The sequence below is a fragment of the Pan paniscus genome, chromosome 16 (assembly GCF_029289425.2).
Source record: "Pan paniscus chromosome 16, NHGRI_mPanPan1-v2.0_pri, whole genome shotgun sequence".
Taxonomy (NCBI): Eukaryota; Metazoa; Chordata; class Mammalia; order Primates; family Hominidae; genus Pan; species Pan paniscus.
The window spans coordinates 66,701,979-66,728,518 of record NC_073265.2 but is presented as its reverse complement, the minus strand read 5'-3'; the positions used below and the strand labels follow the sequence as shown (position 1 = coordinate 66,728,518).

General features: G+C 47.2%; 2 protein-coding genes across 2 annotated transcripts in view; one reads left to right on the top strand and one right to left on the bottom strand.

Annotated features, from left to right (window-relative positions):
- The window catches only part of LINGO1 (leucine rich repeat and Ig domain containing 1), a 322,019-nt gene extending 302,162 nt beyond the window's left edge, over positions 1-19,857 (top strand). Inside the window, exon 6 of the transcript XR_004666602.3 lies at positions 18,113-19,857. The gene's annotated coding sequence lies outside the window, so the exon portion shown is untranslated. The remainder of the gene's footprint in view (positions 1-18,112) is intronic.
- Positions 1-26,540, bottom strand: part of HMG20A (high mobility group 20A) — a 103,053-nt gene that overhangs the window by 6,807 nt on the left and 69,706 nt on the right. The gene's annotated exons all lie outside the window — the stretch shown is intronic.

Here is a 26,540-nt window from a genome sequence, read left to right as displayed (position 1 = left end):
CCTGGGAAGTTCTGTTTAAGGCTCAGCTTAGCCTTCCCCTCTTTGCAAAGCCTCGGGGTGGAGTTCAGTGCCCTCCTCACCACTCAGACATCTCCCCTGGGGACTCTTGAGGGGGATGGTCATGTTGAGCTGGTTGGTTGGTTTGTCTTTTGGGGAGGGTCTGGGTCTTGGAGCCACAAGTGGGACACACATGGAGGGGTGGTACAGTGGAGGATGTGTGACCTCATCGCATCCTAGAGGAGAAAAATATCTGTTTCTTTTTCAAACACAGGGTCTTGCTCTGTTGCCCAAGCTGAAATGCAGCAGCTCGATCATGGCTCATTGCAGCCTTGAACTCCTGGACTCAAGATATCCTCCCACCTCAGTCTCCCGAGTAGCCAGGACTTACAGGTGGGAGTCACTGCACCCGGCTCAAATAACTATCTTAACTGTGAGAAATGGTGAGCTGGCAAAAGTTCACAACCTTGACTATGCATGCCATCGATGCCAGCGATGACTGTGCTGGCCATTCACCATGGCCAGCCGTGTGCTTCTTGTTTTGCCACGGTGTAAAAGTCATACATTTTTCATCAAGAGAGAAAATGAAATCAGAGCACCATCAATTTCTCTAATCCAATTCCTCTTGAGCAGTATTTATACCTTGCCCAGTGTCTAGGGGGTCCTAAGGGAACTTTAGGCTTTCCCCCTCAGTGTGTGAGACCACCTCCTCCTTGATGCCTCCCTGGGTGGCCCAACTCCACATCTGCAACTTGCAGCATCAGCCCACTAGAGACCAAGGGCCCCTGGAGGGTGTCATGGGACCCTTGCAGGCTCCTCTTCTCCCCACACCTTTGAATCGGATCTGGCCTTGCTCACAGATCCACAGCCACTCTTTCCCCCTCACTATCCACTTACTCCTTCTGTCTCACCCACAACCCTGCCCCCAAGGCCAGCCACATTCCTTCTCAAACCTCTGTCTCAGGTTTCCCAAATGGTGGCCCCACGTACATGCAGGTATGTTCTGTTTGGCCTACAATGTTTAGAGTGTTTTGAAAATCAGCATGAGTGAATTCACTTCGTGATCACCCTTCAAGCTGTGTGCTTAACATTTATGTTTTTCTGCATGTATCCTTCCATTTAAAATATATATATTTTTAATCAGCAGATTTCAGGCGAGGCATGGTGGCTCATGCCTGTAATCCAAGCACTTTGGGAGGCAGCAGGTAGAAGGATCGCTTGAGCCCAGGACCTCAAGACCAGCCTGTGCGACATGGGGAAACCCTATCTCTACCAAAAATACAAAACTTAGCCAGTCTCACAGCCCAGCCTCAAATAAATAAATAAATAAATATTTAAAAATAGGATAACTTTTTAAAAAAAAACAGCAGATTTCATATCGAAATCCAGACTTCCACCCTCTCTTGAACACTTGGAAGGCCAGTACTGCTGGGCGTTTATCCTAAATCAGCTTTAGCTGGCGGCTGCCTCCTTCACAAAAGACATACACTCCCCCTTTTCCACAGTCTCCACCACTGTCTATTGTACCCACTGGCCACTCCCCTCATTTGTGTACCCGTCTTGCCCCTAGGGCAGGCATTCAAGCCCATTGTCTTTGGGTTCTCCTGATTTATTTCCTACTGCCTCCATGGGGATCTCAAACTCAACCCAACCATGACCAAGCCACATCCTCCTCCACTGTCCCCAAAACCTCCTCCCCTCCAATATTCCCCATCTCAGAAAATGCTTCACAATCTGCCCAGTCACTCAAGGAAAATACCTGGACATTTCTAGGACTCCTTGTATATCCCTTGCCCCACCTACGATTTATCATCAACCTGACAATTCTGCAAAGCTGCCTGCTGCTCTGCATCCCCACAGCACATGCAGAGTCAAGCCACCGCCACCCTGAGCTGGGACCACAGCAGCCTCATGACTGGTCTGCCTGCCCCGACTCGGGCCCCTCTAAGCTGCTGCACCCTCTGCAGCCAGAGAGGCCTTTGTACAATGCAATGTGATTATGTCGCTTCCCTCTTAGACCCCTTCTATAGCTTCCACAGCTTCCCATTTTCCCCCAAAATCCAAATTCCACAAAGGTCTAATATCAGGGCCTGCCTCCCTCCCTAGGCTCTTCCCACACCTCGTCCTTCTCCATGGCATACACACTAACCTTATTTCAGTTCACGCTGTTCCCTTCAACACTTCACTCCACACTTCACTTTTTGAAACAGGAGGTGTAACTTTTATAGAGTAAACCATCCACATCTTACATGTACAGCTTGAATGATTTTTATATATGCAAACACGCGTGTAGCCACTATCCATTTCAGTATCCCCGAGATCTTCTTTATGTGCCTTTCTGGCAGTACCCACCAATCATTAAATCTACTTTGGTATAGCTTAGTTTTGCCTGTTCTTGACCTTCATAGAAATGAAATTATATAGTATATGTTCTTTTGTGCCTGGATTATTTTGCTTAAGATTATGTCTGTGAAATTCACCCACATTGTTGCGTGTATTAATAATTAATTCATGCTGTCTGCTGTGGAATCTTCCATTGTATAGATACACCACTGTTTATGCATTCTACTGGTGATGGGCATTTGAGTAGTGTTGTGGACTAAATTGTGTCCACAGATTTTATGGAATAAAGTCCTAACCTCTAATGTGTCTGTATTTGGAGACAGGACCATTAAGGAAGTAATTAAACTTTGCAATTATGTAGACAGTAGGAAAAAAGGCTGAGTGTGGTGGCTCAGGCTTGTAATCCCAGCACCTTGGGAGGCCGAGGTGGGCAGATCACAAGGTCAAGAGATCGAGACCATCCTGACCAATATGGTGAAACCCCGTCTCTACTGAAAATACAAAAATTAGCTGGGCATGGTGGCACATGCCTGTAGTCCCAGCTACTTGGGAAACTGAGGCAGGAGAATCGCTTGAACCCGGGAGGTGGAGGTTGCCGTGAGTCAAGATTGCACCACTGCACTCCAGTCTGGCGACAGAGCGAGACTCCATCAAAAAAAAAAAAAAAAAAAGGAGGTAGTGAAGGTTGAATGAGGTCGTAAGGGTGGGGCCCTGGTCTAATAGAACCGGTGTCCTTATAAGAAGAGAAAGAGACACCAAGCGGGCCATTTGAGGACACAGTGAGAAAGCAGCTATCTGCAAGCCAGAGAGAGAGAGGACTCACCAGAAGCCAACCCGGTCGGCACCTTGATCTTGGACTTCCAGCCGCCGGAACTATGAGAAATAAATGTCTGTTGTTTAGGCCACCCAGCCTGTGGCATTCTGTTAAGGTGGCCCAGGCGGACTGATGCAGGTAGTTTCTAATTGAGGGCTATGACACAGCTGCTATAAATACTCTTCTACATGACTTTTGGCAAACATAAGCACTTCTTTCTATTGGCTCTGTCCCCAGGAGTGGGTCATAGGGTAGAGGCATTGATAGAAGGACAGAGAGAAAGAGAAAGAGACAGGAATTATTTTTTTCTGAACCATTTGAGAAGAAGTTCAAGCAGATACACTCTCCCAAACCTCATTGCAGCCAGTGAAGGTAGGATGCTCTCTTACTCCCGTCTAATCTTTAGACTCCATCCCAATTTCATTATTATCCCAATAATGTCCTTTATCTCGAAAGGGTCCTATCCATGATTACATGTTGATTTAATTGTCAAATGTCTTTACTCTCCTTCAGTCCTAGACAGTTCCTTCATCTTTACTTTGATGACCTTGACACCTAGGACAGTTACAGGCTGGTCGTTTTGTAGAATGGCTCACAATTTAAGTTGCTCTGATGTTAACGTGTTTTGGGCAGGAATGTACAAAAGTAATGCTGTGTTCTTTGCATTGCATCCTGTCAGGTTATTCGTGGTCAATTTGCCCCATTACTGGAGATATTAACTTTTAGTCCTTGGCTAAGATGGTATCTACCAGGCTTCACCAGTGTTAAATTAATGAGTATGTTATACTTATTAATTAACTTATAATTAATTAATTAATATTTTATATAGAGTAAGTTTGAAATTAGGTAAATATCCTGTTTCTCATCAAAAATTTACCCAGTAGGTTTAGTATCCATTAATGATTCTTGACTAAATCAAGTATTTCTACAGTGCTTACAAAATGTGATTTCCTAATTCCATTATCCCTTCTACATTTATTAGTTTGCATTCTACTTTAAGTAAGAGTTTCTCTTCTCCCTATTTTTTATTCATTTACTTACTTGTATTAATATTAACTCACAGATCATTATTTTGATGCTCAAATTGTCCCTGATGTGGCCATTGGGAGCCTCTTCAAGTTGGCTCTTGTGTCCTTTTTTCTTTAATTTTACATTTTTATTTTTTAAATTGTGGTAAAATACACATAAAATGTACCATCTTAACCGCTTTAGTGTACCATTCAATGGCATTAAGGACATTCTCATTGTTGTGCAACCATCACCACCATTCATCTCCAGGGCTCTTCATCTGACAAACTTGAAATTCTGTACCCATTAAACAATGCCTCCTCCCCCCACCCCCTGGCAACCACCATTCTACTTTCTGTGCCCGTGAATTTGACTACTCTATGTACTTCAAATAAGTAGAATCATATAGTATTTGTCCTTTTGTGACTGGCTTATTTCACATAACATAATGTCTTCAAGTTTTATCCAAGCTGTTGCATGTGTCAGAATTTCCTTCCTGTTTAAGACTGAGTAATATTCCACTGTATGGTTATACCACAGTTTGTTTATCCATTCATCTGTTGATGGGACACTTGGGCTCCACATTTTGGCTCTTGTGAATAATGCTGCTATAAACATGAGTGTACAGATATTTCTTCAAGTCCCTGCTTTCAATGCTTTTGGATGTATACCCAGAAGTGGACTTGCTGGATCATATGGTAATTCTACTTTTAATTTTTTGAGGATCTGCCATACGGTTTTCCACAGCAACTGCACTATTTTATATTCCTACCAACCCAGTGCCCAAGGGTTCCAATTTCTCACATCATCACCCATGCTTATTTTCTTTCTTTGATAGTAGTCATCCTAATGGATGTGAGGCTGCATCTCATTATGGGTTTGCTTTACATTTCTCTAGTGATTAGCGATGGTGATCATTTTTCATGTTCTTATCAGCCATTTGTATATCTTCTTTGGAGAAACGTCTATTGAAGTCCTTTTTAATTGGGTTGTTTCTTCTGTTGTTGGACACAGGAGTTCTTTATATATTCTGGATATTATCTTATGTGCTTTCGACATGTCCCCATCATTCTTTGAGCACTTTCTGTCTGAAACAACAAGATGTTTCAAGTGCTCTATTTCCCCTGCCCCAGCCCTGGAATCAGTCATTTCTCCAAGGAGCCCTGATTCCTTTCAGTGGCGAATGATTTGGGGGCAGATCTGGGCTGTAGATTTGCTCATTTATTTTGGGGGCTTGTTGCTCCCAGACCTTCTCAGTGGCCAGAGCCAAGGAATGTGTGTGTGTATTTGTGTGTGTGTATACACATATATTTATATTTATTTCTAGATCCATAAATTAAAAATCATAAGTTCACATCAATACCTCTATTTCCAGTCCATCCTCATAGGATTCACTCAAACTTCTCCCCTTTCCATATTTTCAACTTCCTTCTCCAACAACAAGAAACCTGGCTCCCACTCTTCGCGCTATATTTATGTATTGCTCAATGCCCTTGCATGTAGCCAGTCTCCTGAATCCACAGGCTACTGCCCTCACTTGGCCACCTCCCTGCTCCCACTAACCCCTTCTGCTGCTTTCACGAAGTGTTGGGGGAAGGGAAGGAGGTCCTACAGAATTTTAAGGGAATTATTCAATTATTCAGGAAGGAAGGAAGCAAGCAAGTACAGGGCTGAATCTTGAAGAAGTTTGCAGATGGCCTCAGCGCATTTCCACCCCATGTAATTGGGCTGAAAGCTCAGGGATGTGCCTTTTAACAGCCCCATCTGCTCCAGTGTTTCTGGGAAGTTCCTGGGCCAGCCCCTGGCTCAGGGATGCCCACCAGACCATAATGAGCCAGTCTGCTCAGCCTCCACACTCCCAAGGACGGACTACTGCCGGAGCTGCTGGCAGCTGCTGGAGGCCACAATGTTGCCCTGGGTCCACCCAGCACTTGAACCCTGACCAGAACCCTGAACCCAGCATGGTCAGGCAGGAGGCTGGGGCCTTGAGCCTCAGGGGGACCTGGCAAGGCCTACCCCAGGAGGTCAGCCTGGAAACAGGAGGAGACTCATAACTCATGCAGAAGCTCTTAGCTGAGTACAGCTTCCTCTCCCCCAGTGCATTTAAGCTGCGCTTTACAAATACAAATGGCTTAGAGGTTTCCTTTTCATCCTGGCCCCTGGAATATGAAAGGTTTTGCTTGCTACTGTGGCTTCCACCACCACAGGGACACTGGAAGGGGGAGGAGTGTCTCTGTCCTAAAGAAGCCCTGGTTCAGGCCCACTGCCAGGTTTCAGTCATCCATGTGCAGCCAGGTCGCCCCTGTACCCAGCCTACCTCCCGAGGGTTGGGGGTGTGGGCAAGAGAGCTCACTGAGGCATGCCATGTGCAGAGCCTTCCAGTGAGTGTTTGGAAGAATCCACCCTCAGGGAGCTCAAAGCCTATCTAGGGTCACAAGCCCCACCAAGGGCAGGAGCAGCAGCCCCATACACCCGCAGATGCCCCTGTGGGGGGCTAGGAATGACAGAACAGCCACTCTGTGAGTGATGGAAACAGGAAAGATAAGGATGATGGGAAACCCTGGTACAAACCTTCCAGAAAGACAGGCCAGCCTTTCCAACATGATCTTGGATGCATTCAGGTTTTAGGGGCCTGAAACATATATAATTTGGGTAGGTTTTTTTTTTTTTTGAGGCGGAGTCTTGCTCTGTCGCCAGGCTGGAGCGCAGTGGTGCAATCTCTGCTCACTGCAGCCTCTGCCTCCCAGGTTCCTGCAATTCTCCTGACTCAGCCTCCCAGGTAGCTGGGATTACAGGCATGCACCACCATGCCTGGCTAATTTTCTGTATTTTTAGTAGAGACGGGGTTTCTCCATGTTGGCCAGGCTGGTCTCAAACTCCTGACCTCAGGTGATCTGCCCACCTCGGCCTCCCAAAGTGCTAGGATTACAGGCGTCAGCCACTGTGCCCAGCCTGGATAGTTCTTTAAGACACACACACACACACACACACACACACACACACACACACACACACACACACAAAAGGCTGGGCACAGAGGCTCATGCCTGTATTCCCAGCACTTTGAGAGGCCGAGGCCAGGCAGATCACCTGAGATCAGGATTTCAAGATCAGCCTGAGCAACATGGTGTAATCCCATCCCTACAAAATATAAAAAAATTAGCTGGGCATGGTGGTATGCACCTATAGTCTTAGCTACTTGAGAAACCGAGATGGGAGGTTGCTTGAGCCCAGAGAGATCGAGGCTGCAGTGAGCCATGACCACTGCCCTCCAGCCTGAGTGACGGAGCGAGACCCTGTCTCAAAAAAGAGAAAGAAAGAAAGATGAAAGAGAAAGGAAGGAAGGAAGGAAGGAAGGAAATGAAGGTGACTGCTCAGCTGGACTGCCATCCCTTGACTCCCAGCTGTCCTGGCAAGGCTTTCAGCTTAATGACAGTAGCATCAAGCAGAAGTTCACCACATTACAGCATTTGACAATTTATGAAGCATGTCCATAGATGTGGTCATCTCCAAGAGCAGGCAGGGAAGCTGAAACTGCTGTGTCCCTACCTCTTACACAGGTCCTGGCAGATAAAAGGTTCATGATCCATCTTTGCTGAGTTAACAAAGGGGCCAAAGAGGCCACGGGAAGCAGCTCCTCCCCGCAGGGTTGGGCAGGGCCAGATGAAAACCTTTATTTCAGGGCCCTAAGCCTGAAAAAGGATCAAGTATCCCCCACTTACCATGTGCAAATCAAAATAAAGCTAGTCCTAAACCACAGAATAAGAGTCAGGAAGTCTTACAGCATTCTGGGGTTTCCCATTGAGTCTGCAATGATTTTTAAAAATGGATAATTTCTCCAAAACTTCTCATTTGGGGCGTGCCCTGCTTTGCTGGTGCCAAAGCATATACGTGGCCTGCCAAGTGACCCGTCCAGCCCTGGCTTGGTGCCACTACCTCTTAGGGACTTCAGTGTGGATTCCTGGGCACAAGGTCTCAGAGGTGCAGAAAGACCCTCACCCCAGGGGTGGGGTTCAGCAGGCCTGGATTTGAACAGGCCCCCACCACTGACCAGCCGCGTACACTTGGATCAGTCACTTAGTCTTTCCAAGCTTCAGCTTCCTTGTCTGAATGAATGGGCTCACACTCACTATTCATAGAGCTGAGCATGAGGGAAAATGAAATCTGACATGCAAAGGGCCTAGCACGGGATCTGGTGTACAGTGGGTGCTCAGGAAGCAACTATTACCTGCAAGAAGCAACGAAGGGAGTTGGCGGGTCCTTAGCTTTCTGCGCTGACAGCAGAACCCGAGCAGCCATATGAGACAAGTAGGTGCTGAGTAGGCGGGAAGGGGCAGTGGCTGGACCTGGGAGTTGGGGTCTTTCCCACACCTGACTTAGCTGGGCGGTTCAGGCTTAGTTCTCAGCCTAAGATGGGCCCTCCGTCCTAGGACCTCCCCGTCCCTCCTCCCAACCTCACTGAGCAGATTAGTCAGGAAGTGTGCACAATGTGCTCATTGTTATTAGAGGAAAACAAAAATAGCCTTGGCCTGGAGACTGTGTGCATAGAGCTTGGGTGCAGCGGGCTACTTGCTTCTTTAGGGAGGCTTTTTTTCAAGGGAAGCTCAGACTCACAGAGGTGTGCTTGGGGTGGGCCCCCCCAAAGACAAGACCTCCCCAACCTGCCCCTCTCTTGCTCTCCAGACCTACGCTCAGCACCACCCCCCCACAACATGCTTTCCATCCTCATGTCTCCTCCAACCCCCTATCTTTACCCACCCCTGTGCCTTCACTCCCAACAGCCAGCTGTCTCTGTTGGAGAATGGCCCTGAGCTGCCAGAACCACTCTGCCCGCACCTATGAAGAACAGGAAGTACCTGGACATTTATGTGCTCCATTTGGGGAGGGCAAGGAAGTAAAACTGCCCCTGCCTGCTTGCCCCTGATTGGGGCACCTCTGAAGTGTCCCCACAGCTCCCTGGAGTATGAGACACGCAGCCCTTCGCGTGGCTTGGCTTGATGCCACACCCTGGCTTGGCTTCTTTCTCTTTGCTTGCATCCCACTTCCTTGTCCCTCTACTGTCTTTTCCCACTTAGATTTCTCCCTAAGAAATCATTTTCACATAAATCTAGACTCAGTTTTCCTCAGGGGAACCTCAGCTAAGATATTCTCCAACCTCAGGACCAGGCACAGCGGAGGGAGGCACCTGGAGAGACCTGTCCTTTGACTGCTTCTGGGAGGGGTGTGGGGGGTGTGTGTACATGCACCTGCCTAGACTCTGCCTTTTACAGCGGGGAGCAGGGAGGAGGAAGGAAGAAGCCTGTATTACTCAGAGCCCTCCAGGGAAACAGAACCAACATGATGCACAGAGAGATTTGTTATAAGGAATTGGCTCACAGGATTATGGGGGCTGAGGAGTCCACACCCAGAAAAGCTGATGGTGTGAGTTCCAGTGTGAGTCTGGGAGCAGGAAGAGATTGACATCCCAGCTTGAAGACAGTCAGGCAGAGAGGAAATTCTTTCTTACTCAGGCGTTTATTCTGTTCGAACCTTCAACTGATTGGATGGAGCCCACCCACGTGAAGGAGGGCCCTGTGCTTTACTCAGTCTACGGATTCAAGTGTTAATTTCATCCAGAAACAGGCATGGTGGCCTAGTCAAGTGGACACATAGCATGAACCACACCAGGGCTGCCCAGGCCTTTGCCTCTGCAGTGTGGTGTGGAGGCGCTGGCCGACCTTCCTTCTCTTCATCACATCCCCACTGGCATAAGGGGCACTGAAACGCCTACAAGGGCCATGGCTGGAATGCAAGGACATTTCCTGTTTCCACAGATGGCTCCCTCCAGGGTCTGGGAGCCTCTGCCTTTGGCTGGAACAGGTCACACCCATTCCGCAGGCGTGAAAACCAGAACGTGGGCTGTGCGCAGTGTGGCAGGCAGGAGTCTCAGAGGCGGAGCTCTGTCTTTTGGCGGCCCTGGCTCAAATCCTTGGCTTCCTTCCCAGAACCCCTACTTTGGGAGGAAGAGAAAAATAAATTGTGTTCTAGGTGCTCAGCAACAAAGGCAAAGTGGCTGAGCAGTGGTAATGAATAGCAAGAACAGGGAGTCAAGAGGGCAGGCGCACACTCCAGGTCTGTCTCGGTGCAGAGACAATAAACACAATCGCCCTGCAGGGAGAACGCACTGCCTCCGGAGCAGGCAAGGGGCACCGGCGGCTTCATCGTGAACCAGCAACTGGCGGAGAGGGAGGGGAGTGCACAGGGGAGGACTGCCCATTAAAGACACCCTGATCCTAATGCGAGGCCCCGTGACCTTCTGAAACCTTCTCTAGCTTTTCCCAGAGACGGCTTAGCTGGGATCGGGGTGGGATATGGATGAGATCACTAGATAAAATATAGGATGCCCAGTTAAAGTTGAACTTTTCATGGGACATACTTATATTTAAAAATTATTTGTTGTTTATCTGAAATTCAAATTTAACTGGGTGTCCTGTATTAATTAATTAAAGGGTTTTTTTTTTTTTTTTTTTTTTTTTTTTTGCGAACTCTACCAACCCTAGGTGGGGGGTAGAAATCCTACATGGGAAAAGTGGTTGAAGAAAGTCAGGTAGTTTATCCCAGCAGCTGGCAGACTCTGGGCACTGGCTCCCAATTCCAGAAGGGCTGTCCTGGGAGAGTTAGACTAGAAGATGGAATGGTTGCATTTTGAAATAGCAGCTACCTGGTCTGTTCAAGAAGAGAGTGGTATGGCAGAAGGAAGACATAGCTCAGGGCTGCAGATCTGGCTCTGCCATCTACTCCCGGGAGCCCCTGAGCTTGCACACCGGTGAATCACAGGTGTTCTCCATGGACATGCCCTCCGGCCCTGCAGCCCTGTAGCCCTGCAGCCCACATCAGCCTGGTTTATATCCTTGCATGCATCACATTTCTCTAGCTGGTGAAATGTGATGGGAGCGGCAGATCAAGGGCTCAGCTGCCTTTCCTCCTTCCTCCAGGCCCCAGGTTGCACTGTATTTCTTGAACATGCGGAGGAGCAGGTGCTGGCTGGTGAGGATGCAGAAGCCAGTGTGTCCTGCTGGTTCTCCTGCATGGGAGGCGTAGGGTGTGGGAGCAGAGAGGGTGAGGCAGAGCCCTATGATCAAGGCCATCGGGCTCAGCATGCTGTCCCTACACGACCTTGCCAGGCTCTTGCTCTGTCCAGCTGGGCATCTGGTGACTGGGCCATCCTGAGGCCCCTGACTGAAGAAGATGTCCTAGGAAAGATGTGTCTGAGCTGCATCAGCTCTGGGAAGCTGCCCAAGCTGAGGCTGAGGCCCTTTACCTCGAACCTGGAAATCTCTGCCTGCTTCAGCCTTGTCGATGAGGCAAAGCCTCAGAGTGGACGTCCCAACTCATGCGTTGCTGGCCAGGACGTGCAGCCATCTGGAGCACAGGCCCAGGGCTGGAAGGGCACTTGTGGGCAGTCACTCCACTGCTTCCTCCTATTCACATGGGGGAAACCAAGGCCTCAAGATAGGAAGGTGTTTGATCAAGGCCAGTCCAGGATTCTGTGTCCAAACAGGTGTTCACATCCCCTGTTCAGTGCTCAGGGGTCTGCCACATATGACCCCGAACCTCAGTGAGTCAACTAACATACACTGCCAGGCACCCCCAAGGACGCTAAAATCCCACAATAATACAGCAGACATGTCATGGCCCCTATTGCTTCATTGCCTCATAGACACAGGAGATGATGGAGCCTCAGAGAACTGTAGAAACTTATCTGAAGTTGGTGAGTGGCGGGGCCAGCACTGAAGCCCAGTTTCCCACCTGCAAGCTCACTGCCCTTTGCATCCCCCCATTTGTAATGCCCAGTTCTCTGCTGCCAACTTCCCCCAAGGCCTCACAGGCATCTCCAACAGAAGCCCATCTTTCAGCGCTGCCCCTCCAGCGGTCCTCCAGTACTGCCCCTTACTGCAGGCCCTCCTTCCACCCCAGGACTGCTGGTATTTGCATAGCTCTCTATAGTGTACAAAGCTTTCCCCAGTATATTATGTCAGGTTGATTTCCCCAACGGAAACTCCAGCCCCAGCGGGGAGCACCTGCTTCTCTTGGGCAATTACCCTTGAGAGGCCAGAAGGCGCACCCCGCGCAAAGGGTTCCTTACAAAATGTCAGACTGTTCCAAGCAAACAGAAATGGGCCCCGAGCCAGCTCAGCTGTGGCAGGGAGAACTCTGGGAATTAAGGCCTCCAAGACTGCAGCTTGGTACTCTGTCTCCTTACAAGCCTCATCCCACTTCTCAGCACCTGCAAGGAAGAACGCCCTGCTCATTAGCCACCCTGGGAGCGGCAGTCAAAGAGCCCAGCTGCCTTTCCTCCTTCCTCTGGACCCCAGGTTGCCACTAGGCTAGGTGTGGGGTCCCTTGATTTCCTTTTGTTCCCACAGGGCTCCCCACTTATGCAGACATCTGTCTATGCCTGCCCCAGAAGGCCTCGGCTGAGGACTCTTGGTCAGCAAAGGCAGGACTTTGTTTCTCTTTTACTAAAGATATTTTTTCCCTATCAAATCTCCTCCAGATCCCCAGGCACTCATATGCCCAGAGTAGAGGTGCTTTTTGCAAAATTCTGGCTCAGCATAGAGGACACTGGACTTTGAGTCCAAAGACCTAAATTTAAGTCCCGGCTGTGCTGCTTTTGAGCTGTGTGTACAGCTGCCATGTGCAGCTGTACAGGTTGTGCGCTACCTCGCTATTCAAAGTGGGATCCAGAGACCGGGAGCATACATATCACAGGCGAGCTTGTTAGAAATACAGACTCTTGGGCCCTACCCCAGAGTGACTGAATCAAAATCTGTTTTAACGAGATCCTCTGGTGATTTAAAGACCCAAGTTGGAGAATCGCTGGTGTATTACGATCCAAGGGAGCACCACTGACCAGGGTGTGAGCAGCACCCCTAGAATCGTGTGACATGCTCTCCTGCTCGGGCAAATCACTTCTCCTCTTTGGGTCTCATTTTCTGGGTCTGCCAAGTGGGAATATAATGCCTCTCCCCTAGGGTGGCTGCACTGCTTACATAAGGAATAAGCATCAGAGAGCGTCTCCTGAGGAGAGTGCTCAAGTGGGGTCAGCTAGGGTTGACAAGCCTGCCTCTTTCAGGAGGTAAGCTTGGGAATTTTCACCACCCTGAGGGCTTACAGGAAAAACAGGATCCTCAGGTTTTGGAGCTGGAAAGGATTTGAGGGACTCCTTTGATTGAGCAGACATTCAACTTTCAGTCAACAATTTTACAGATGATGAAACTGAGGAAGGACAGGTGAAATAGCAAAACTGATGGTTTTGATACCAGATTTTGCTATCAGTGACTGAGCTGGGACTGGAGTCCAGCCCAGTTCCATCTCACTGCCCCCTCTCCCCATAAGCTCTAGCAGTCGTGTAAAGTTGTTCTTGCAACTTATCTATCTATGCTTTGTCTTCAGCACTTCATGGGGATGAACTGGAGGGAGGCTGGATAGAAGTTGCATCTTCCTTAAAAAAGAATACCTAAGCAAATAAGTAGATGGCTCTTTTTCAGAGTTAAATAGGGGATTGTCAGGAAAGATGAAACCACTCAGAAAGGAGTACATCAACACTGATTTTTTTGTTGTTCGTTTTGCTTTTGTTTTTGCGACAGGGCCTCACTCTGTTGCCTAACCTGGAGTCCAGTGGGATCCTAGCTCACTGCAACCTTGAACTCCTGGGCTCAAATGATCCTCCCACCTCAGCTTCCTGAGTAGCTGGGACTCCAGGGGCATGCCATCACGCCTGGCTAATTTTTTTTTATTTTTTGTAGAGACAGGGTCTCACTATGTTGCCCATGCTGGTCTCAAACTCCTGGCCTCAAGTGATCCTCTTGCCTTGGCCTCTCGAAGTGCTGGGATTACAGGTATAAGCCATTGAACCTAGCCTTTAACACCTACTTTCTAAGCACTTATGATATTGCTAAGCATTGTGCTGGGCCCTGCTATACAAGATGAACAGATACCATCTCTGTCGTCATGTGGCTCCCAATCTGGACAGGACATGTGACATACACCAGAAACTAATAGTCATCTAAGGCCTTGGGTGGTAAGTCCACCAACTTTACGTGTTAGCAGAGGGATTTGGAGAAGGATGAGAAACCACTGAATGGAGGAGACAAGGAAGATTCTAGAAGATGCTGGATTGGCAAGGGGTAAAGAGACGTAAGATTTAGATAGAGAGGAGCAGAGATCAGTGTGTGCCAAACTAGAAGTTTGCAAGGTGTGTTTAGGGAACAGGGGACTGGCTTAGAGCAGGGCTTGGCAAATTTTTTCAGTATAAGGCCAGATAGTAAATATTTTAGGCTTTGTAGGTTATAAGTCTGTTCCAACGACTCAGCTCTGCCTTTGTAGCTAGAAAGCAGAGACAGATAATAAGTAAATAAACCAGCATGGCCGTATTTCATACAACTTTATTTATAGACACTGATATTTGAATTTTATGTAATTTTCATGTGTCACCAAATATTCTTCTTTTGATTTTTTTCAACTACTTAAAAATATAAAAAATTATTCTTTGCTTACAGGCGGTAGAAAAACATGTGGGCCAGATTTGGCTCATGGACCATACTTCACCCATTTCTGATCTAGGGGCGAGATGAAAGCTGGGCCTGGAAAGGGATGCTGGGGCCAGATCATGCCAGGCATTGAATACATGGTTAAGGCATCTGGTGTTTCTCTAAGGTTAAGTCAGAGGTAGGAATGCATGATATTCAGATATCCCCAGATTTGCCCCCTCTTCTAAGGCACCTTCCCTCCTAGAGACTGGCTCCCAACATCCCAAGAAGGGGACCCTTCGTTATGTTGCCTTTTAGTGAACAGAGAAAGACTGAAGGAGGAAGGGTCTGGGGGTACACCTGGGAGTCAATTGTTAGGCTTTCAAGCCCAAAGTACCTAAGGATGATCTAAGTGAGATGTCAAACAGCTGTCACATATCTGAATCTAGAGCTGAGAGCTGAAGATAGTGGTCCTGCTTTAAATGATGGGAATAGACAAGTCTCTTCAGGAAGGAATGTAGAGGGAAGAGAATGCGACCCAGGTCGGAGCTCTGAGGTTCTCTACTTCCAGGGCTCAGATGGAGTCCCAAGAGAGCCTGAGAGGCAAAAGAAAGCAGGAGACTGTGATGGCAGAAGCCGAGGGAGAGGAGTCACTTAAAAGAAGGGAGGAAATCATGCCCAGTGCTGCTGCAACTTTTGGAGGGTGAGGACAAGAGAGTGTTCTGGTAATGAGGAGATCTCTCAAGAAGTTGCCAGGAGCAACTTCAATGGGGTGGTGGGTGTGGAAATCAGAGAGAGTGGAGGTGATGCAAACAAGTCTTCAGAGACATTCTAACCTTTGCAAGACAGATGAAATGAAGCATTAGTCACAGGGAAGGATGCAGGACTGAACTAAACTCAACAGACTTACTACTGAGTGCTTACTTTGTCCCAGGCACAGTGCCAGGTTTGGAGATACAAAGATGAGAAGAAACAGGACTGAATAGCCACACACCAATATGATCAGTATCAGAATAGGCATACGTAACAAGTGGTGCTGGCAAGAGGGATGCTGGAGCCGCGAATTCTGAGTTTGGGGATCAGGAAAAGCATCACAGAATGGGTGCTATCTGATCTGGGCTTGCAGAGCAGGAAGGACAAGGTAAGAAAAGCCTTGCCAAGCAGTAGGAAAGAGGATTTCAAAAAGAAAGTTTAAAAAAGAACAGAGAGGGCCAGGCGCGGTGGCTCATGCCTGTAATCCCAGCACTTTGGGAGGCCAAGGCAGGTGGATCCCCTGAGGTCAGGAGTTCAAGACCAGCCTGGCCAACATGGTGAAACCCTGTCTCTACTAAAAATATAAAAATTAGCCGGTCATGGTGGTAGGCACCTGTAATCCCAGCTACTTGGGAGGCTGAGGCAGGAGAACCGCTTGAACTCGGGAGGCGGAGGTTGCAGTGAGCCAAGATCGTGTCATTGCACTCCAGCCTGGGAGACAAGAGCACAAGAGCTGGACTTTGTCTCAAAAAAAAAAAAAAAAAAAAAAAAAAGAACAGGGAGGGTTTGGGGAACAGTGAGTGGTCTGATGTTGCCTAATGGGTAGTGGTAGTGATGATGATGGGCCACACAGTAACAGGAGATGCATTTGGAGACATACGCCACCCACTATGGGATAGGCCCTTGCACCCTGCTGAAGAGACTGAAGTTTATAGAAAAGGGGGCATATAAAGAATATAACATTGGTCCACCTGCTCTGTGCCAGGTACCTTAAATACTTTCGAACATGGGTTTTGCAGTACAAAGCAGACCTGAGTTCAAATTCTGGTTCTGCAAGGTGTAATAGCTATGTGGCTTTAGGTCCTTTAACCTAGCTAAGTCTTAGTTTCATCTTAGTTTCATGCTAATAATTCTTATCGTATAGAATTTTTGTAAGGCTTAAAAACAAAAGCAACTACCACAACTATGATCTCATTTAAAATAGAGTGATATGGCTGGGCGCAGTGGCTCACCCTTGTAATCCCAGCACTTTGGGAGGCTGAGGCGGGTGGATCATTTGAGGTCAGGAGTTCAAGACCAGCGTGGCCAACATGGTGAAACCCTGTCTCTACTAAAAATACAAAAATTAGCTGGGCATGGTGGTGTGCCCCTGTAGTCCCAGCTATTAGGGAGGGCTGAGGCAGGAGAATCCCTTGAACCTGGGAGGCGGAGGTTGCAGTGAGCCTGGATCGTGCTGCTGCACTCCAGCCTGGGCGACAGACAGAGTGAGACCCTGTCTCAAAAAAAAAAAAAAAAGAAAAGAAAAAGATATTTGCAAGACTAATCTTGCATTTTAGAAAGGTTGCTTTTGTAGTGGTGTGCACGATGAACTGGTGGAGGGGAGTTAAGAGGGGGACAAATGAGACTGGCTATACTAAGGCTAGTTAGAAGGCTATTATAGAACTAGTTAATAGCAAAAAAGAGGAAAAACAAAACAATGGGCTATTAGGAGAGCCCCAGGAGAGCTGAAAGCTGAAGACCCCCACAAAGGCCTGTCCTGGAGGTGTTGAGAAGGGCCAGCTGTTAGGGGGATTCCAGGGCTCTGTGTGTGTGTAGGGGGGGAGCATTCTGTGAATGAGATGTGGAGGGCTGGGAGCAGGGTAAAGAGCTGGGGAGAGGCGTGTAGGATTCCAGGCTCTCCAGCTTCAGAGAGCAGTGGAGTTTTTAACTGAGCTGATAGGTATTGGAGAAAATGTGGGTTTGGGAAGAATACATATTTAATTTTGGACAAATTGAGTTGAGGATTCTGCAGGATGCCAGATGGAGAAGCCCTGAGGGAGCTGGAAAGAGAGATCAGGAACTCCAGCAAGGGCGACTCAGCTCTGAGCTGTTTTATGCAGGAGGGAAGGCCTGGCACTGGAGGAGGAATGCCAAGGTCCAGATGATGTTTGAGCAATAAGGACCCTGGAAGCTCCCTAAGTGTCGGGATTTTAGCTCAGGTGGGAATAACGGAAGGCACAGTTCCCACAGAATGGTAGAATGTATTAGAATAGTATGTGCTTCATTTATTTTCCTGGAGACTCGGAGATTGAGAGCTAGAGGGGGTCATCCAGTCCTATATGAAGTCTTCAGCACCTTCTAGGGCCAGGCCCTGAGAATAAGTAAGTGGGGAGACAAGAAAGTCTTCCCAAGAGTAGAATGCCAGCCAATAAAGGTGGAAGGAATAATGGACTTTTAAAAAAATCACAACAGCATGGTGAAGATTCAGACTGATTAGTGGATTTTATAGTCCTATTCAAATCCCCAAGGTTTTAGTGGAGAGATGGAGATCCGAAGGGGTTAAGTGGCTTCCGAGGTGATGCTGAAGTGGCCCAGTTGGGAATAATAGGACGGTGTCTTTGTAGAACCCAGGAAAATGTTTTTCCACTATGAGATTGTTGTATGCCTTTTGAGATACATGGGGCAGATTAAAATCTCCATTTCACAGATGTGAAAAATGTCTCCAGGAGCTGAAGAGACCTGCTTCAGGCTGCACCAGTGCTAACAAGCGGCAGAACCGGATGTGGACCCCAGAGTTCCCATCTCCCACGGCATGCAGAATTTCTTCAGCTACCTGAGCTACAGGAACCCTGGGAAGCAGGGCCAGAGGTGCCTGGGGACTGCAGCCCACTGGGGTGGGCATGGGGAAAGAGGAATATCATTTCTGGTTCAAGTTGCTAGTTTTGCAGAGTGTAAAATTACGGCACAGGTCCCAGAGAATAAACAGAGTTAACACCCCATTAAATACAATGGACTTTCAACGTGAGCTCTAGACGTGCCTAGATTGAAACTAGCTGAGCAGGAGCTGGCCCGTGAGTAAAATGTATCACATGCACTCCCTTAATGCTTCCAAAGAGAAAAATCCAGCGCAGGGAGAAGAAAGTGCCGGCAGCCGCTCTGCAGGCTCAGGGCTGAGGATCCGGTAATGAAGTCTTTCTGGAAGGTAAGAAAGGGCTGTGTGCTGCATGCTATTTTTAAACATGCTGGAGCAGCACATGTATCCCTGGCCCACGCACTTTCTCCAGCAGAGGAGGGGCCTGGGGGATGCAGCCAGGAATTTAGATGCTATTTATTGTATTTCCTTTTATCAGTCAAATGATTTTCCTATTTCCCACCTAGATAAAGATCTTCCACTTACAGCTCCAGCTTGTTGACCTTGTCAGGACTGCTGTGCAGCCTGAAAATTGGTCCCAGAGAGAGAAGGGCATTGTTTTTAGGGGGTTGCTTGGCGGGTTGGGTTTTTCTTCTCCCAGCAGGGAAGAGATTGGTTTACAAAAAAAAAAAAAAAAATTAAAAATCTTCCAGAAAACAAAAACTGATTGTTTTGTGCCTTTTTGCAGAACTGAAAGGCTGTCCAAGTATAGTTCACCAGCCATCCCCCTTGCATCCCCCTAATATCTCCACCCTACGTTTCACCAACACACACACACACACTCTCTCTCTCTCTCTCTCTCTCTCTCTCTCTCTCTATTAATATCTCTTTCTTTCTCCTGCAGCAGCAAGCCTGGCCCTGGCCCCAGACCCACTGCTGTGCTGCTGTCTTGGCAGGCAGCAGGGCAGAGGGGGTGGCAGCTCTGTCTAAGCTTGTAAGCTGAGCCAGTCTCTTGGCTGTGCCAGCTCTGAGGCCCCTTAGAGATGCCAGTATGCCTGAGTGGGAGCAGTTGCAGCTTCCACTCGGCTGGAAGCTTTGGAGCCAGCCAGGCCTCCAGAAGCTGCATTCTCAGGCAAGGGTATGGCCCGAGGGCTGCTAATCAGCAGGAGGCCTCCTCTTGGGCAAGCTGCCCTCATTGTCTCGCCTTGCCTAGGCCTGCTGGCCAGGTTCACAGGCCAGAGACAGTGCCACTCTTCCTCACCTTCTCGGGAACGGGACCAGCAGATGCTGTGGGAGGCTGGGGTTTTATTGTAAATCCTCATCATTTCTGGCTCATTTAGAGCCACGAAACACAAAGAGAGCCAGCTAGAAGGAGGGAATCCAGCCCCTTGCAGGTTCATCATTTCAACAGCAAGGAGTTGCAGGCCCCTTCCACACTTGCGAGGGTCGGCTATGGATTGTAACAGAGCTGCCGGCTTTCAGGAACCCCAGGTTCTTTCCCACCATTGCAGTGTTTCCTGGCCGGGACAGCAGAGGGCGCCAGCTCTCCTGCCAGCACTGGGTCCCGGGCCGTCCTCCCGCACATCTGGAAATGGGCTCTATTACTCTCTTGCGAAATAAGGCCAGGGATCTGTCTGTGTCGGATGAATTGGCACCCGAGTGAGCACGCATACACATCAAGAATTCCATTTTCTCATTACTTCTATTTCTCCCTCAAGAGCACTTGTGGAATGTGGGGAATTTGCCTTGCCAAGGCGGCCAACACATCTGAGTCCTGGGCTTGGTCAGGCCTCGGTGGAGCGCTTGGCGGGACCACCTCTGGTCTGAAGACTTTGCCCTTCCCTCCGACATGCAGAGAGGGGGAAAAAGTAAACGGGAGGACAGGACCTCCCAGATCTTTTCCCCTGGGGAAGAAAACTAAAAATGTTTGGTCCTGACCTTCCGGGCCCTCCTGAAGAAAGCAAATGTCCCACATTAACAGGTCCTTGAGAAAGAAGATACAATTCCAAGAAAGCATTTTCTTAAATTACAAGTTATCAGAAATACCAAAGGCATGTGCAAACAATGGAGATGGAAAAGGAGAAACTGGATGGAGGAGGGCAGAGCTGAAGCCAACCCAGGGGCCTGGTTGCTGTTCTGAGGCTGCTTCCTAGACTTCTGAAAGCTGCATGCATTTAAATGTCCACATTTTCTCGCAGAAGCCAGCAATCGGTACTTCCCTTGGCCAAACAACACATCAGTCTAATATGGTGTGGGAGAAATATGTTACATTCTTTTATGAACAGAATGTTAACATCACCTAGAATCAATATTTATATCCAAGAACACAATGAACTGGCTTGTTTTGTGCTGCATGGGTTTAAGACAGGGACATTTGGAAAGAGTAGGGAGGCCGCCCCTCCTCCCACCCAGAAAGGCAGACCCGGGCAAGCAGGCTGAGGCTCCGGCATCTTCCAAAGGGTTTCTGCCTGGGAGACCATGCTCGGCTCCCTTCCTCCCTCACAGTCCTTTGTCTCCTGGGATTGCAAGAGGAAGCCAGAAGCAGCCAGTGGGGCAGGAATTTGTGGCGAGGTTCAGGACGTGAGGCAGCATCCTGTCTGCAGGACAGCCACCTACCATTCGTGAGGGCTGCAGTGGGGGAAGGAGGGTCAGGACATGCATCCCAGCATTTCCTACTGCAGATCAAAGTAGGGGCGGACACAACTTTACACAAGTCCTTGGATGAGGGGCTTCTAGGGGATGAAAAACTAGGAATAAGGGGGGATGACACTTCTCTTTCATGCTGCTATTTTTTGGCCAGGCAATTGTCCTCATTTGAGGCAGCCATTACAACAGAGATAGAAGCTGAGGTCTCCTGGCCTTGGAGTGCTGCATATTCTTCCAGAGGCTTTTGGGACACTCTATCTTAAACTCCTTAGGCTGGTTTCTTCCTTGATGCTGTTTTCCACTTTACTGCCTTTTGTTGTTGTTGTTCTTTATTTTTTTGAGATGGAGTCTTGCTGTGATGCCCAGGCTGGAGTGCAATGGCGCAATCTCAGCTCACTACAACCTCTGCTTTCCGGGTTCAAGCGATTCTCTTGCCTCAGCCTCCCGAGTAGCTGGGACTACAAGGCATGTGCCATCACACCCAGCAAATTTTTGTATTTTTAGTAGAGACAGGGTTTCACTATATTGGCCAGGCTGGTCTTGAACGCCTGACCTCAAGTGATCCACCCGCCTCAGCCTCCCAAAGTGCTGGGATTTCAGGCGTGAGCCACCACACCTGCCGGCTTTACTGCCTTTGGAAGCTACTGGGCCTGCAGCCTGGAGTCAGCTGCTTGCTCCTTGCATGTACAATCCTTACCTAATTAGAAAAATAAAAACAAACAAAAGCCTTTCCCCCTTTCCCAGAAGATTTAAGGTTTGCCTGCAACAGACCATCTACAAATGTGAGACTTCTCTTCACCTAAGCAGACTGGATTGGGGCCTCATTTTGCAAAGCAAGCAGGCCTACTTCATTTTCAGATTCGATGCTGAAGGTCACCACTTTCATCCGTAGCACTTGTCTCTCATTAAATGTCTGGAGCTCATTATGATATATCTTGCAGAAAAGTCTTTGCTGCTTTAATAGGCATGATCTTTAGAAAAGATCCCTTTGCTTATGTATAAGATTGAGGTATGATTAATCTTGGCCCCATTTAGTTGTGGGTCACCAGTGTTCAGGCTAGAGTGAGACCTCTCTTTGCATGATCACAATTTATAATTTTCCATAATCTATATCTTTTTTTATGTTGTTAGCATGTTTTGTTGCTGTAATTCATTTGGTCTGAACTATTGCTTTCATCTAGTTCTAAGAAACAACCAGTAAATATCCCAATCACATCTGCTATAAAACCAGCCAAGATAAACATATTATTTCATTATAAGCCACTATGTTTAGCATCCTCTTTACGGCTGCAAAGCTCCCCCTGCAGAAATCTCATGTGGCAGACTCATGTAAGTTTAAATATTCTGAACATCTTTACAGGTACTGACTGATTTAAGCCAATGGAAAAGTCTCACTTGGGTCCAGATGTTGTTCTGATGTCAAGGGCAGGATGAAAGAATAGTGAAAGTTAGCAGTAGGGGCCGGGTATGGTGACTCATGCCTGTAATCCCAGCACTTTGGGAAGTTGAGGTAGGTGGATTGCTTGAGCCTAGGAGTTTGAGACCAGACTGGACAACATAGTGAGACCCCCATCTCTATAAAACATGGAAAAATTAGCCAGGCATGGTAGTGCACATCTGTAGTCCTAACTACTTGGGAGACTGAGGTGGGAAGATCCCTTGAGCCCAGGAGTTCAAGGCTCTAGTGAGCTATGATCACACCACTGCATACCAGCCTGGGCAACAAAGAAGACCCTGTCTCAACAACAACAAAAAAAGTTAACATTAGGGCAACGAATAAAACAGTGAAATCTTTAGCCAAGGGTGGCTGCAGTTAGTAGGGTTTGACTATCTGCCTTCAGAGCAGTGCCAGGATCTGGGAGAAAAGTTCTAATAAAAAAAGTCTTCTTGGAAGTCTTTGGTAAAAGTCATTCCAAGTCCAGGCCCGCCTTTTAAGCTCTAGAATTGTCAATATAAATGCTTACTTAACACCTACATCTGCTGACTTAACACTTGCATCTCAAATAAACATTCCCACAAGGCTGTCTGATTTCCAGCCATTCCCCCGCCCCAGTCTGCTCCTCTTCTAGTCGTTGTCTCAGTAACTGGTATCTGGACCATCCGTGTGAAGCACAAGATCACTGTAGGTGCTCTCTCCCTCCTGCCTCCCTCTCATCCGTCACTCATCTTGTTCCTTCCACCACCAAAATGGCTGTATTCCATCCTCTTCCCCACATCATTCTTCACTGCTACACCCTTAGTCCATAATACCACCACCTCTGGAGGGATTATAGCCACAGCCACAATTTACCTCCCTATTTCAATGCTTCATAGAGTAGTCAGAATAATTTTTTAAAACCACAAACTAGATGATGTCACTTCCCTTTCTGAAACCTTCAGTAACTTCCCCCTGCACTGAGGAGACTATCCCAGATCCTTGGGCTGGTGATAAGACCGCACATGGCCTCTCTCCTATCTCTTGCTGTTTTTCCCCTACATTTCCCTGCTCCAGGTCCCTGGTTTTCTTTCAGCTCCTCTAAATCCCCAATGAAAGCTGGTTTTTGTGCTCTTTTCCTGACTCTCCCTAAGTCCTACTGGTTTTTCATTTTAAGTGTCACTTCCTTGAAGGGGCCTTCCTTGACCCCACCATCGAAAAAATAGTTGCCCACTCCCTGCCAATATGCTGACACACGCTACTACTACTCTTTTCCTGCATTTGATACCACATGGCAACATCACATCTACTTAAGTTTGTTTAATCACGTTTCTTCCACTAGATACTAGGCTCCATGAAAGCAAGAATTGTTATCTGTTTTGCTATATTCCTATTGCCTGCTCCAGAGGGTAATGCATATTAGTTGAACCAAGTAATGAAAGTAGACTGCATATGGAGAGCTGCCTAAAGGGTATTTACACTGCCTTCCTGGTGAACCCGCCCCACCAGACCACAGTTACCCAAAATTCCTCCTTGAAGAATTCCTCACTGAGCTTTGGGAGGAACCAAGTCAAACTCCCAAATGTCTCTAATCTCCTCTGCTCCTTTACTCCATCCCCACTGCATGCTCTTCTTCTTCCTCTTCTTTATTTATTTATTTTCCTTTGAGACAGAGTCTTGCTCTGTCACCCAAGCTGGAGTGCAATGGTATGAACATGGCTCACTGCAGCCACGACTTCCCAGGCTCCAGCAATCCTCCCACCTCAGCCCCCCAAGTATCTGGGAGCCCCATCATGCCTGGCTAATTAAAATTTTTTTTTTTATAGAGATGAGATCTCACCATGTTTCCCAGTCTGGTCTTGAACTTGTGAGCTCATGCAATCCTCCTGCCTCAGCCTCCCAAAAGGTGTGAGCCACCATACCCAGCCCCCAACTGCATGCTCTTCTTACCTTCCATCCTGGCTATTTTAACAGTCTCCTAACCAGTCTATCTCCATACTGCCTTGAATTCAAGAGTATTTATGCTAAGGGCCACAATAATGGATGGGAGGAAATTACATTTTGATTTTCACAAACCTCTAATTGAAAATTTGCATTTCTTTTGATTATAAACATTGGCAACAAGCCCCAGTAGTATTGGCAGGACCTGTGACTTTGCCACCAACAAGATCACAGATATTTTTATACTATATTATAGCCATTGCAGATGTTGAAATATTATTTATGGTCACTACTACTTTAAAATTATGGTCATTATTAGAGCTAGATCATGTTATTTAATGCTTTATCAAAAAGCACAGGTATTCCTACATAACACATTGTTAATATTTTGTTAGCTATATTTTAATATAGTGGATTTCCTTTGTAATTTTATTTGTATTTTATGCACTTGGAAAACATTCCTAGAAGGGTCCATAGACTTTACCAGATTGCCAAAGCAGCTCGTGGCAGAAAAATGGTTGAGAGGCTGTGGTGTAGTTTTCCTTATGTCACTGCCTTGCAAAAACAGCCTTGAGGCCTTCCCTCTGCCTGCAAAACAAAAGCTAAAACCCTTGGCTTGACATTCAAGGCCCATTTACAATCCATTTTCAGAATACCTCACTATCTTTCTTTTTGGTCAGTGCCCTGGATATAACCTGTGTTCCAGTCACGCTGAATTACTTGAGTACACCAAAAATGTACTTCTATCTCTAGGTCTATTTCTAGCTTATCTTAAGGAACTACTCTTTTTCTAAGGCCCAGCTCAAAATGTTATCCTGGTAAAGCTCTTTTGCCTTCCCCCAAGCAAAACCACTGAATCTTTCCTTTGTGTTTTCCAGAATACTGCGCTCACAGCCGTTTGATCATTTATCAGACCCTATTGTAGTTAGCTTTTGTTTCTATTTTTTGTTACATTGTGGGCTTCCAGTGGAGAGGGACTTCCTCAACTTTACACCCAAAACACATAGTGAGTACTTGGAAATGCTTGAAAAAATGAATGTATCTAAAATACTCATTCTTCTGAGGGATGAATAAAATCCATAATTACTATATTAGTTTGTCCTTTAAACCAAGAAATTCTTTTGATAAATATAACATAAGTCTACTTCAAAAATCCACTGGCCCCAAGAAAAATAGGTTGTTGTCTTACATTCCAGTGCCTGGACCCAGCTGCCTTCAGTTGACTTCTATCCTTGAAGATAGCAAAAGCACCCCTCACAGGAGCCCATTTGCTGAGTCTTTAAACCTTCTGACTGTATCAGTGATGTCTTCTCACATTACCCTTCTTTGAATGATGCCAAATATATTTTTGACCAGTCTCCTTTAAGCAGACGCTTTCCATTTCTTGCCCCAGGATTTTCTAATGGTCAGGTTATGGCATGATTTTTATATCCTAGAACATTCAGCTGCTTTATGTCAATCTTAAACAAATGCAGATGCAAGTTTTAAAAATTCTTTTCCTAAGAAGCGTCAAGAATTAAAAAGGAGACCATTCCTTAATTTCACAGTTCAATGTACAACGTGAGTAACTGGATCTACATGTGTGCACATGCGCTGAGGATAGAAGGAATGTTAGCAAACACTGACCTGAACTTAGAATCTCAAGGAACCACAGACTTTTAGGAACTGAAAGGAACTTTTTAACTGATAGCAGGGAGATGTGTGTCTTGCCCAGGGGCTCATCTGTTGTTGGGACTTCAAGTTTAGCCAGTCAAAAACAAATCCTTGATTTTTCTTCCGTGATGTTTCATACTTAAGTCTGCAATCTCAGGCCATGGCACCTCTCTCCATTACCCAGTTTTCCAAGCCAAAAAAACTGAGTCATTCTTCTTCTTTTTCTTATAGAGATGGGGTTTCACCACGTTGCCCAGGTTGGTCTTGAACTCCTGGGCTCAAGCAATCTATCCGCCTTGGCCTCCCAAAGTACTGGGATTACACGCGTGAGCCACTGTGCCCAGGAAAAACTGAGTCATTCTTCTTTTTCTTTCATTCTCGACATCCCACTCAGCAATTCCTGTCCATTATACTCCCAAACTATATCCTGAATTAATCTGCCTTTTCCCACCACTCTAGGCTAAGCCACTGTCATTTCTCACTTGGGTTCCTATGCCAGCCTTCTCCTAGTCTCTCTGATTCTTCTCTTGCCTACCCCACAATTCTCTATACAGCAGCCAGAGTGACCCTTTATTTTATTTTACTTTTTTTTTTGAGACAGAGTCTTGCTCTGTTACTCAGGCTGGAGTG